At 39.2% G+C, this 13957-nt stretch overlaps 1 long non-coding RNA gene across 1 annotated transcript; it reads right to left on the bottom strand.

Annotated features, from left to right (window-relative positions):
- Nucleotides 1-281: 281 nt before the first annotated feature.
- On the bottom strand, nt 282-10492 carry LOC112648507 (uncharacterized). Its single transcript, XR_007411885.1, has 3 exons — nt 10393-10492; nt 2446-2508; nt 282-454 (listed from the first exon to the last, which is right to left on the bottom strand). It is a non-coding gene; the product is annotated as an uncharacterized LOC112648507 (long non-coding RNA).
- Nucleotides 10493-13957: the final 3465 nt, after the last annotated feature.

Genomic DNA, 13957 nt, shown 5'->3' with positions numbered 1-13957 from the left:
TAAATAAATCTTTTTAAAAATGTTTATGTGTTAATTCATTGAAAACAACAGTAATAAATTATATAGTACATGTTAATTCAGAAAACATTTTTATGAAACATTACAATTTTGCAAAGCAAAAATTAGTTACAAGAATGGCATCATTTTACATTTGTATAAATCTCTTTATCACGTTATTTAATGGGAGATATCTGGATTTTTATATATATGTCTGCATTTAATCACTTGTGAAATCACAAATCATGTAACTTCTGAAAAACTCCACCATACACTTGTTGTTGTTTTTAAAGACTTTATTTACTTATTCATGAGAGACACATGGAGAGAGGCAGAGAGAGATGCAGGCTCCCCGCAGGCAGCCTGATGTGGGACTCCATCCCAGGACTCCAGGATCACACCCTGAGTCGAAGGCAGATGCTCAACCACTGGGCTATCCAGGTAGCCCACCATACACCTGTAAGACAGAGTGAAAAAGTCATTGATCTTGTCAAGGCTTTCTATAACACCTGTCACTAGTAGATGCATAAGTCACATGAGAGCATAACCAGTGACTAGAATCCCACTAGTTTCCAAGAAAGCCCACTGCTCCCCCAAAACATCACTGGTGATTAGAATGCTCTTACCTCTGCCACACTACCATTGCTCCCCCATTAGGCTGGTGCATGCTTCTTAAGACCATTCACAATAAGTTTAATCATTCCTTTAAGGCTAAGATGCTTATATAGTTTATTTTAAGGATTATTTATAACTCTACAGTTTACAGGGTACTTTTGCCCATTTTCCCTTAATAAATAGCTCAAAAGAAGAACAGTTCCTGATACTTCCAAGGACCTTATGATCTCTTACCAGACACAAATATTCCTAGAGCGACTGTTTTCAGATTATCAGACTGCCAGAACTTAGAGATGACATAAGGGATGGTAAAATTAAAAGAACACTGAAAACAATCAGTGCAACTTATTTATTTTATTTTAAGATTTTATTTTCAGGGGCATCTGGGTGGCTCAGTCAGTTAGGCATCAGCCCTAGGCTCAGGTCACGATCTCAGGTCCAAGGATCAAGTCTCACATCAGGCTCCCTGCTCAGCGGGGAGTCTGCTTCTCCCTCTCCCACTGCTGTTTCCCCTGCTCATGCTCTCTCTCTCTCTTTCTCTCTCACTGACTCTCTCTCTCTCTCAGATAAATAAAGCAATCTCTATACCTAAAACAGCTCAAACCTACAACCCTGAGATCAAGAGTCACACACTCCACAGAATGAGCCGCCAGCCAGGCACCCGTCAATCAATTCACTTGAAAGCAGAGATTTCTTTTTTCTGCTTAAGGCACAGCTTTCTGATTGCATTAGATATCCAAGTCTTGTGTTTTAAGTTCCTCCTATAGCATCCTGAAAGTTTCATGCGTGTTTCCACATGCCTCTCATGCATATTTGGGGTTTAGCTGTTCACCAAAATTGTTCCCCAGGTCCCTGTTTAGAGATGACGTTGGAGATGACGTCTGCTGGTTTGTCAGAATGGAAAGACAAACTTTGTGGCTGGTTCTGAAACATAGAAACAAGCCTGAAAATATTTCCCAAAAAACTATCCAGAATAGAGAATAACGTTTCTCTTCATGTTACCCTAAACTCTGAAGAGAAAGAGCAGTGCTCAGTCAGAGTTAAAACTTGAGAGGAGAAATCCTCTCCTATCCACATCAAAATACGTGGCAGCACTCCTACTACCCCCTTACCCAGAAAGCACACTGTTGATGGGAATGTAAGTTGGTGCAGCCACTATGGAAAACAGTATGGAGGCTCCTCAAAAAACATAAAATAAAATTACCATATTATCCAGCAACCCCACTTCTGGGTATCTACCCAAATGAAATCAGGATCTCAAAGTGCTATGTGCAACCCATATTCATTGCAGCATTACTCACAATAGCCAAGACCAACAAACAATATGAGTGTCCACTGACAGATGGCTAAAGAAATGGAATGGAATGGAATATCATTATCCATAAGATTGGATACAATTGAATATTATTCATTCGTAAGAAGGTAGGAAATCCTGCCCTTTATATGGACGAAACTAGAAGGCATTATGCCAAGTGAAATAAGGCAGATGAAGACAGACACTGTATGATCTCACTGATATAAGAAAGCTAAAAAAAAAATAAAAAAAAAAAAAAAGTTGAACTCATAGAGACTAGAATGGTGGTTACCAGGGGCTAGAGGGTAGGAGAATGGGGAGATGTTGGTAAAAGGATACAAATCTTCAGTTCTAAGTATTGAAGACCTAGTGTACAGCATAGTGACTTTAGTTGATAACTCTATATTGTATACTTGAAAGTTGCTAAAAGAACAGATCTTATGTAAGCATTCTCACCACATACACACAAAACAGGTAACCACGTGAAGTGACAGATGTGTTAATTAACCTTATTATAGTAATCATTTCAAAATACATACATATATCAAGTCATCACAATGTGCAGCTTCTCTTACAATTTTGTCAATGATACCTCCATAAAGCTGAAAAAAAAAAAAAACAAAGAAAGTGAATATACGGTTACAAAGAAATCATGATGTATACTTAAATAACACAAGTTTATATACTGTCAATCATATGTCAATAACTGGGGAAAAATACAAAAATATAAGAAAAAAGAAATAAAAGTGAAAACAAAAGGAATTGAATCTACCTGACAGGCATTTGTTGATATTTTCAATGTCCTAATTCAGAAGGCTCCATTCAGAAAAGATACTTCTATTACCTTTCAGGATTTATGGAACAGAACATTGTCCCAAAAAAAAATCTAAATTAATATCACACAATTCATTCAGCTATTTCTTATTCCCCCACTGTATAATAGAGGAAAGTATAAGATTAGCGGTTTACTTTTGATAGTAACAGCTAACATGTATTGGGCACTTACTGTATCAAGGATTGTACTAAGTGCTTTTCAGCTTTAGCTCGTTTAATCCTAATAACTCTACTAAGTACCATTGTTATACCATTTTACAGATGGGAAAACAGTTTAGAACACAGACAGCTATGGTCCCAGAACTAGAAAATGGCAGAGAAGGAATTGAAAGCAATTTATGAAATGCCAAAGTTCAACCTCTGAATCAATGTACTGTACAAATCCAGTAACATGATAAACCTTGAATACATTTGGATTGAAATGGTAATTTTTTTACACTTTGATCTTGGAAATGATGAACTGGGAACTACCTGGTAACACCAGAATAAAAGCTTTTGACTTGTCACAACATGCCTATCATGTAGAAGACCTTGAAATGACCTTCCAGAGCAGGAAAAATGTTCACTTTAACAGTGACTCAAGATATTTGAAAACTAACAAAAGGAGAAAAGAAACAGTAAAAAAATTGATTTGAATGCAGAAGAAGGATACTAATTAAAGCCATCTGTGTGGTTCCATGTACATTTATTTACATGGTTATATAGATTTTGTGCATTTATTATATATGTTTTCATTTATAGCAACAAGTTCTTCCCATTGGACCTCTCAGACCACATCTGAATGCTGAGAAGTGGCATAGTATGGGCTTGAGGGCTATCTTCATGTGGGTCTGAAACCTTCTGCATCTTCTATTGGCTGTGTGGCCCTGGACAAGCCATATAAATTCTCTAACCTCAGTTTTCTCACCTATAAAATGGAGGTAAAAAAAAATAGTGAAGGATATGCTTTCAATATAGGATTTAATACATGTAAAGCACATGGTGCTTTGCTTTAATATTTGTACCATTATAATGAGCAATAAGTATGGCCATCTGATCAGTTTTGAACACTTGAAAGAGTTTTGTTTTTTTAATTAGAGGAAAGCACTGTCCTCACCTCCCTCTGTTCTGCTGCTGTGTTTCTAATTTATCATCTCACTTCCTCACCACCTCCCATCCTGGGACTTCTGTATCATTTCAGCGAATACAATAACTTGCTAAAGAGAGGGGAAAGACAATACACAGAATAGAGGACTGGAGTAACAGAAGAATGAGAATAAAAAGTGGAGGCTATTTTTAAGTTTATAAAACAACCTCAGCTGACATGTGGCAGAAATAGATCTACATCGTGAACAGAGAAGGGACTGTTCTTCGTGAAACTTCTTGGAGTGAAAGGGCAAAATGTTTATAGCAGTGAACTAGCCAGGGATGGTGGAGAGCAGACCTGACCATTCCACAGGCAATGTTCCTGTCTGGCCACAAAGAAATATCCAGTATCCAGATACAATCACACTGATTGCACCATCAGAACAGCCAAGACATCTAAACTAGGAACACGTGAGCCCAGAGGCATATTCTATGGGATTTTAGAAGACTGAATGGGGAGAACCAAGAGATATCATTCCAGGGCTTGCTACTGGCTTTAAACATATGGTATTAAACATGTATAAATTGGAGATAACACAGACCATCTGCAAAGCGTGCATGAACAAATTAAGTGCTCAGTAATCTTTGGGAAACACTCATGTCTGATACACCTTTTATTAAAGGGGAAGAGAAAGTAGATCACAGGTTCTCAGCTTAGAATGGAGAGTGGGCTCAGCATCTGAGCCTGGTGAGAAAAAAGAAGTTGCTTCTGGGGGCCTGGAGGGCAGAGAAACAAGGAATCCTCCTACGAGCCTGTATTGGGGTCTACACACAGATGTCATTTGTGTTTAGAAGAGAATTTATTATGTTTGAGATTTATTATACAAGAAGAATATTGTCAATGGACCAACTTCTAATGGATAGGTAGTTGGCGAAATACTTATCGTTGACTCACTGTTTGTTCTTGGGAAAGCTATTTAATCTTTGTCATTTTAATTAGTCTGTCAAGCAAATATGGGAAAAACTATGGCCTCCCCCTGCATTTTAGAGAACTGAACCAGAGGGCCACTGCCCATCAGGAGAGCCACCACTCAGCACAGATCCGTTCTTCCAAGTCCCTGATGAAAAACTCTGTTCTGTCACAACCGCCTGTGGAGAAGGGAGGAATGGGTCATGAAATCTCATGTGGAAATTCAAAAGGTGAAAAAGAACAGGTGAGAGTAGTCAGTGGCCTGAGGTATCAATGGAATTTGAGACAAATGGTGAAAAATAAGAAAATATAAGACATAGAAGAAAGCACAGCACAATATCCAAAAAATAGAAGAAAACATCCCCACTGAGTTTTGCAATCTGAAGGCATAAATAAAAAATAACAGTAAAAATTAGGAAGGAAGGTTGAATCCGTGGGGGGGGTGGGGGCAGAATTAAAGTAAAAAAGACAGTGTTAAGAAAATTCTAGAAGCTCATTCCAAAAATAAAACCAGGCAGAGTTAAAATGAGGGACAAAAAGTAAAACAGTCATGAATACGGAAGATGTCCTCCTTTTGGGCTCTTTCTTATTCATTAACTTTTAATTCCTTCCCCTTAAATAAATGATTGCAAGTTATTGTCCATTTCTCCTGGCTTTACAAAACAAAAAACAAAAAAAACAAAAAAAAACTGCCTCACAAGAACCATGAAGCCAGTAATAAGTTGTTTTAATGATAAGTGTAAATTGGCCAACTGAAGAACAGTGCTTCAGGAGGAGTCACGGAAAGTGAGAAGCCAGGAATCTGAGTGTATCTGTATTCTACCCAGCATCAAGCAGGGAGAGAGACACTGGGACTCATTTCTATCCGGACTTTAAATCCTTGCCTCTGGAACCCATGTGAAGTGCATCAATGAAATGGATTTTTTTTTTAATGTGTAAAATTGAGTGTAAGATCCTGGATCCCCTGTAAGGGAACACAAAGTAATCTTTGCATCTCCCCTACCATGCTAAAACTCTTGCCGTGCAGGTCTACAGGGGTGCCTGCCAAGTGTCCTTGCCAGGCCCCATCACAGACCCCAAATGGAGTAGGAATTTCTTCTGACCCTGAGTGGCATTCTTCAATTGTGACTTTAGGAGAAACAAACATATTAGCGATGTGTTTTTTTCTTTCTTAAATCACAATCTAAGCAAACTAATAAACTAAATTTATTACACAATTAGTTATAAATATCTCAACTGATAATGGTACACATTTCAACTCTGACCGCCCATCTCTCTGGCTACAGGTGGCTTTGTAGCATCTCAGATCAACTCCGTCTTCAGGATTTTTTTTTCTGATTCTGGATATTTTTTACATGTACATGAATATTCACATGTATGTGTATAGTTTACATGCAACACACATACACAGCCGATGTATATCTACAATACTTTCTAGATGACCTCTGAATTTCCTTAATAGCCAGTTATTCAATTATAAGTGTTTATTCCCCTTGCTAAAAAGGTGTTTTTAAACTATTCCTACTATCCTCTATTCCCCAGTGCTGATCTGCAGAATACATAGAAAAAACTAGTAGGGATCAAGTTAAAAATGCAGATTCCTGGGACCCACCTCTAAAAATCCAGGTTCAGAAGCACTGGGGTAAGGCCCAGAAATCTATATTTTTTAACATATTCCCTATTTTGAGACAAGAATGGACATAACTGCCTGAGCTCCAATATCAACTCCCACTTTTCCTCTGTATTGGGCAGATTACTTTCTCTCTGCCTTCCATGCCCAATTTTGGGGGAAGGGAAAGTAGTATATGTGGCACTAGCATGAGGATTAAGTCAGTTAACAACGGTTAATCCTTGAAACCGTATTAATGGGTACTCAAACATCTTAATCATTTCTTGTCTTATGCACATTTATATAATTGTTTTTGAAGGTTTGGGGTTTTGCTTTTGTTTTCAAATAAGTATGCAACTATTTTTGCATGCAAAAAAAAGAAAAAGCTAACCCTCCTTCCCCCTGGGGGATGGGTTTGGGGATGGGTATGAACATCCCCAAGGCTACAGGAACACCAGTACCCCTTCCTCCCCCATGCATTTATATGTAAGCTGTGTTGTGCAGACCTGCAGCCCACCCCTCACCCCACCCCATGCTCCTCCTGCAAAGGACCAGGCAAGCTTCCAGTCTCAAAGTGGCCCTTCCTCTTAGACTCTTGCTCCTTCAGGGCATGCCTCGACACTCTCGGGAAATTGGGCAACACCCCATAACTGCCTGCCTGGCCACAAGGCCACTTCGCTGTGCCTTTTTTCTTCCCCTTTAGGCCCCTAGCCACCCTATTTCCTGGGTTCCTGCCCTGCCCTCCCCCACCCCATTTGCTCTGTGACAGACTCCTGTGCCTTTCCTTTCTGGTATTTAGCACAAGTTCTAATGATATATTAATTTACTAAAGTAATGGAGGCAAGAGCCATGTCTACTTGGCTCATTACTATATTGTAGCTCCTAATACTGTTCTTGGCACAGAGATGGCACTCGGTAACACATTTTAAATGGATGGATGAGCAAACAACTGCCCCCATCTGCCAAGCCACTCCATGTTGCCTGACCCCAGGGACTGTCTCAGGCAACCCGAGTCAGGGGCAGCCGGTCTGTTGTCCCTAGGGCCTGGCGGAGAAGAAAAATTGATTTATGAGGTGGGTGCCCCCAGCAGGACTATCCTCTAGGAAATAAAGCAGCCCCTTCTTTGGGATGGTTCCTGTGCTGCCACTCTGCAATTGTCCCTCCCCAGATGGCAAGAATAGGAATAAATCGCCACTCTTCAAAAGGAACCCCCTCTCTTGACCTACCACCCCCTACCAGAAACACCTCCAAGCATTTTAAACCCTCCACTCCTTTTCCTGCCCACTCCCCCATGCAGACAAACCCTGCCTGAGAGACCGATAGACCTCTCTTAGTCCTCTGTGGTGGCAGGTCCTCTTCAGATAAAATGAAATGGCAATACATTCAAGTTAATTCTATAAGGATTCTGGATTTTGTAGTGATTTCTAATAAACTAGTGTTTACTAGAAAAAACCATACCTGTTTTTCCAACCAAAATAATCCACCCCTAACTAATAAGTTTCGAGGTTCCTGGATGAGATGTGTTAAAATAAATAATACTTTCGTGCTAGTGTGGCAGTAAAGGTGAAATGCTCCCAATACCAATCCATTAAAACATAGGAATTTTATCCAGATACTGCTCTAGGTCTTTATTTTCTAGATCTCCTTTATGTTCATCCTCAAGAAACATATTCACATTACCTAGTAAAAGGGAGAGAAGGTCGGAGTGAATTTTTCTAATTACTTTGCCACCTATGACATGGTTGCTTCCTCACCAGTTACATTTTCTATTCAAACATATTGAGTTCATTTTTGAGTTTCGTTGTCTGGGCCTCAGATTTTTACATAATTTCTAGGCATGGAGCAAAAAAGAACAATTAAAATATGTGCTGGCTCACAGGTTATTCTGATCCTGAGAATTGTATTTGCTTCTCTTTAATCCTCCCTTATTAAGTATACTTCTAAGAAGTGACTTCATGCATCTTGCAACATACCGCACCCTTTAAAGTGGAGGCTTCCGTTGGAGCGCTTCCTAAAACCCTGTGCTGCTTTGCATAATGCTCCCCAAGCCCTTATATTAGAAAAAAGATAGGCATCTGCCCGGTGCCTCTTATCCTATCAGTTCCCAAAGGCACAAAGCATGAGCTACATGTCGTAGTCTCTATACAAAAGCAGGAAAAGTCATTGCCATGGAATCGTATACATTTGTTTAATGTCATTTTAAACTGTCGTCAACTTCACTGTCTACTTACAAATCCACCTTCCTACCACCACAGAGGATGCCCAGGACTCTAGGACTCAGACCTGGATCATTCTACCCTCCATTGTTACTTCCACACCTGTGGAAAGCATCTTAGCAAAGATGCTTCTGTGTGAAGTCACTTCTTCTCCTTCTCACTACCACTTTTATCCAATATTAATCCGTCTTTTTTTCTTTAGTCTGAGGTAAATCTGTCTAGAAAAGCTTCAAAGTTTTTCACTTGCTCCAAGAAAAGCTTCCAGAACAAGATTGTCAACCTGGATTGAGAACATATTTAAGCAAATGCAAATTACATGATTTTTAATTTCTTTTACCCAACTTTAGCTAGGAAAAGCACAAAGGACTCACAAGATGAAGATTATACTGAGTTGTGTGCTGGAATTCCAGGATTCCTCATTTTTTTCCCCCTTAATCCTGGCCACTTCTCAAATATCCTTTACTAGTTCCTCCTCATCTGTTTGACACCTTTTTTAAATGTATTTTTAAATAGCTAATGCTGTTAAATTGAGACATGATTTATATGCCATAAACTTCACATGTTTTAAGCATTCAATTCAGTGATTTTGGGGGTAAATTTAAAGTTACACAACCACACTACTACAATCCAGTTTGGGAACATTTTCATCACTCGAAAAAGGTCCCTTGTGTATGTTTCTTAGCCAGGAGCTTAGTCTTGGACCACTGCTCTTTATACTCACATCCTAGATGATCTCATCTGGTCTCCACATTTTAAATACCAGATGCATACTGATGACTCCCAAAATCTATATCCCCACCCTGAACCTCTCCCCTCATCTCCTCTCAGATGTCTAATAGGCATCTCAAACTCAGCATGCCCAAAACTGAGTTTTGATCTTTCACTAAAACTGCTCCTCCCACAATCCTAACCAGTTAATACTAATTGTTTAGTCCAGTTGCCCATGCCAAAACCCTAGGAGCCATCCTGACGCCTCTCTTTCTTCACATCCCAACACCCAATCCACCAAGAGGTCTTATTGGCCCTACCTATAAACTATAACCAGAATCCAGCTACTTCTCATGCCGACACTGCTACCAGCTGGGCCTAAGCCACCACATTTCCCTGCTGGATTTTTGCCAGAGCCCCATTACTGTTCTCCTGCTTCTGGACTTCCTCCTTACTTTCAGAAGCCCAAGTGATTCTTTTATTTTATTTTTTTAAGATTTTATTTATTTATTCATGAGAGATCCAGAGAGAGAGAGAGAGAGGGGCAGAGACACAGGCAGAGGGAGAAGCAGGCTCCATGCAGGGAGCCCGATGTGGGACTCGATCCCAGGACCCCAGGATCACGCACTAGGCCAAAGGCAGGTGCCAAACTGCTGAGTCACCCAAGCATCCCCCAAGTGATTCTTTTAAGTTTTAAGCCAAACTATGTCACAACTCCGCTCAAAACCCTGCAATGGCTTCCCATCTTACACAGAACATAAGCCAATATGCTTACAGCGGCTCACTGGTCCCCAGAGGCACTCCCCAGGAGCATCTGTGGTTCCCATAAGGCCTCAACTCCTAGCGCTACTCCCCTTGTTCTCTGCTTCAATTTCACTGGCCTCCTTGTTCTTCCTCAAACACATCTGGCTCAGAACTTCGGCACTAACTATTCCTTCTGATCGCAAGACTCTTCCCCAGGAAACTGCCTAATTTCTTTTTATCTCCTATAAGTCTTTCCTCAAGTCTTACTTTTCAGTGAGACCTATCACTATCACCCTGTTTAATACCATAGAATCCCCCCTGCATTCTCAATTCCCCTTACCTTATTCTACTTCTTCTTATTGCATGGAATTTCCCACTCTTTAACTTGACAAGCTGCTTTAAATACTTGACAGGAAAATGCAAAGGGCAAAGAAGAGCCGAGATAATTTGGAAGGAGAATGAGGAAGGATATTACCTCCACCAGATTTGTTTTTAAAGATTTTATTTATTTATTCATAAGAGACACACAGAGAGAGAGAGGCAGAGACACAGGCAGAGGGAGAAGCAAGCTCCATGCAGGGAGCCCGATGCAGGATTCTATCCCTGGACCCGGGATCATGCCCTGAGCCCAAGGCAGATGCTCAACCGCTGAGCCACCCAGGAATCCCACCCCTAGTAGATATTAAACTCACTATAAACCCACAGCCATTAAAAGGGTACAGCAATGGTGCAGAGATGGAAAAAATGGGACCAATTAAATAGGACAAAGGGCCCAGAAATAAACCCATGTCTACATAGGAACTTGGCAGATGACATGCTAGCATCACAAATCATTGAGAACAAAAAGATTATTTAGTAATTTGTGCCAGGGGCATCTGGGTGGCTCAGTGGTTGAGCATCTGCCTTTGGCTCAGGTCCTGGAATCAGGTCCCACATCAGGCTCCCCACAGGGAGCCTGCTTCTCCCTCTACCTATGTCTCTGCCTCTCTCTCTGTGTCTTTCATTAATAAATAAATAAAATCTTAAAAAAAATTAACTTGTGCCAGGACAATTGGCTTTCTATTTAGAAAAAGATAAAATTAGATATCTATTTTACATCACACACAAAGTAGATTCCAGAGGGATTAAGGGGCTAAACACAAAAAGAAAAACTTTCAAACCTTAGAATAAAATATAAGAAATATATTTATGGGGGAATCCCTGGATGGCTCAGCAGTTTAGGGCATCGAAGGGCATGCCCTTCGGCCCAGGGCGTGATTCAGAAGTCCCAGGATCGAGTCCTGAGATTGAGTCCCACATCGGGCTCCCCGCATGGAGCCCGCTTCTCCCTTTGCCTGTGTCTCTGCCTCTCTCTCTCTTTCAGTCTGTGTCTCTCAAGAATAAATAAATACAATCTTTAAAAAAAAGAACTATATTTATGACATCTGAGTACAGAAAGTTTTCTCAACAAGACAAAAAATGCACAACCATAATAAAACTAAAAGGCAGCCTATGGAGTGGAAGAAGATGTTTGCAAATGACATATCCAATAAAGGGTTAGTATCCAAAATATATAAAGAGCTTATAAAACTCAACATCCCCAAAACAAAAAATTCAATTAAAAGACAGGCAGAAGACATGAGCAGATATTTCTCCAAAGAAGACATACAGATGGCGAACAGACACATGAAAAGATGCTCAACATCACTTACCATCAAGGAAATGCAAATCAAAACTACAATGAGATTTCACCTCACACCTGTCAGAATGGCTAAAATTAACAACATAAGAAACAACAGGTATTGGCAAGGACGTGGAGAGAAAGGAACACTCATGCACTGTTGGCGGGAATGCAAACTGGTATACAGTATAGAGGTTCCTCAAAAAGTTAAAAATAGAACTACCCTATGATCCAGTAATTGCACTACTGTGTATTTACCCAAAGAATACAATACTATTCAAAAGGATACATGCACTTCTATGTTTATAGCAGCATTATCAATGATAGTCAAGTTACGGAAGAGCCCAAATGCTCATCAACTGATGAATGGATAAAGAAGAGGTGCTATGTATGTGTGTATATACATATATATACACATACATACACACACATACACACATTATATACGCACACACATTATATATATATATATACACACACACACTTACATACTATGAAATATTACTTAGCCATAAAAAGAATGAAATCTTGTCATTTGTAGGGACATGGATAGAGCTAAAGAGTAAAATGCTGAGCAAAATAAGTCAGAGAAAGACAAGTACATGATGATATTCATATGTGGAATTTAAGAAACAAAATAGAAGATCATAGGGAAAGGAGAGAAAAAATAAAATAAGATGAAATCAGATGGGGAAACATACCATTACAGACTCTTAACCATAGGAACCAAACTGAGGGTTGCTGGAGGGGAGAAGGGTGGGTGATGAGGTAACTGGGTGATGGGCATTAAGGAGGACACTTGATGTCATGAGCACTGGGTGTTATCTGCAACTGATGAATCACTAAACTCTACCTCTGGAACTAATAATACATAGAGGGTTTAAATAAATACAAATAAATAAAATAAAATTTAAAGGCACCTGGGTGGCCCAGTCAGTTAAGTGACTGACTGGCTCAGATCATGATCTTAGAGTCATGATATTGGCTCCACAATGGGCTCCATGCTGGGTATAGAGCTGCTTGAGTCCCTCCCCACCCCCACACTCATGCATGCTAAATAAATAAATAAATAAATAAATAAATAAAATGTAAATGTTAATATATATGAATAGGCAGAAAATTTACTAAAGAGGAAATTTATCTGGTCAATGTACATATGAAATATTTTTAATCTTACTAAATGATATATAATTAAACTGATAATGATTTTCAACTGGGTTCACAAAATATAAAAGTAAACCTGATAAGGCAAAGTGTAATTCATAAGAATACAGGGGGAAATGAAACTTTTACACAATAATTTGGTATGTAAGTTGGTCTAACTACTTTGGAGAACAATTTGACAATATCTAATAAAGCTTGAAATGTATGAATGGTACAATCTTATAGGTTCATTTTTAGAAATGTACCTGGAGAAACTCTCTTATATGCACACAAAATTACATACAACAATGTTTATTGCAATTTTGCTTGTGATTGCAAAAAATAATGGGAAATAATTTAGATGGTCATCAATAAGAGAATGTATAAATAATTGTGATACTGTATGCATTGAACTAATCATAACAATAAGTTTCAAAAACATCACTATTAATTTTTTTAAAAGATTTTATTTATTTATTCATGAAAGACACAGAGAGAGAGGCAAAGACATAGGCAAAGGGAGAAGCCAGCTCCCTGTGGGGAGCCTGATGCGGAACTTGATTCCAGGACCCCAGGGTCATGACCTGAGCCAAAAGCAGATGCTCAACCACTGAGCCACCCAGTGGCTGTGATTTAAAAAAAAAAAAAAGTACAAAATCATATATTGAATAGAATATTCATTGTGTTAACTTTTATAATACAAGATATTTTAAATATAAACACATCTATTAAAAATGTAAGCCACATACAAGGAAAAAATATATACACTTGTAGATCACAGAAACAGACACAATCTTTCCTCCCCTCCTAGAAATCCACTCCCCCGTATAATATTTACCACTACTTTCAGTGGTATTTCCCTTTTTTTTTGAATGTCCAGTGGTATTTCCAAGAAGCAAAGTCTATTTTCCCATCTCTTTAGTCTGATGTCTTTGTTGACACTCATTTTCACCAACAGAATGCAGGGAAAGCAATGTTTTGCCAGAGGCCTTATACATTTCCATTCCACTTTCCCTCTTTGAACCTCTCTGTTGCCTTGTGAATAAGCCTGAGCTAGGTTGATGAGTAATGAGCAACCCATGGCCAGCCAATTCCATCACTT

The sequence above is a fragment of the Canis lupus genome, chromosome 7, assembly GCF_003254725.2.
Source record: "Canis lupus dingo isolate Sandy chromosome 7, ASM325472v2, whole genome shotgun sequence".
Lineage (NCBI taxonomy): Eukaryota > Metazoa > Chordata > Mammalia > Carnivora > Canidae > Canis > Canis lupus.
The sequence above is the reverse complement of the archived record's forward strand: the minus strand, read 5'-3'. Positions and strand labels throughout refer to the sequence as shown.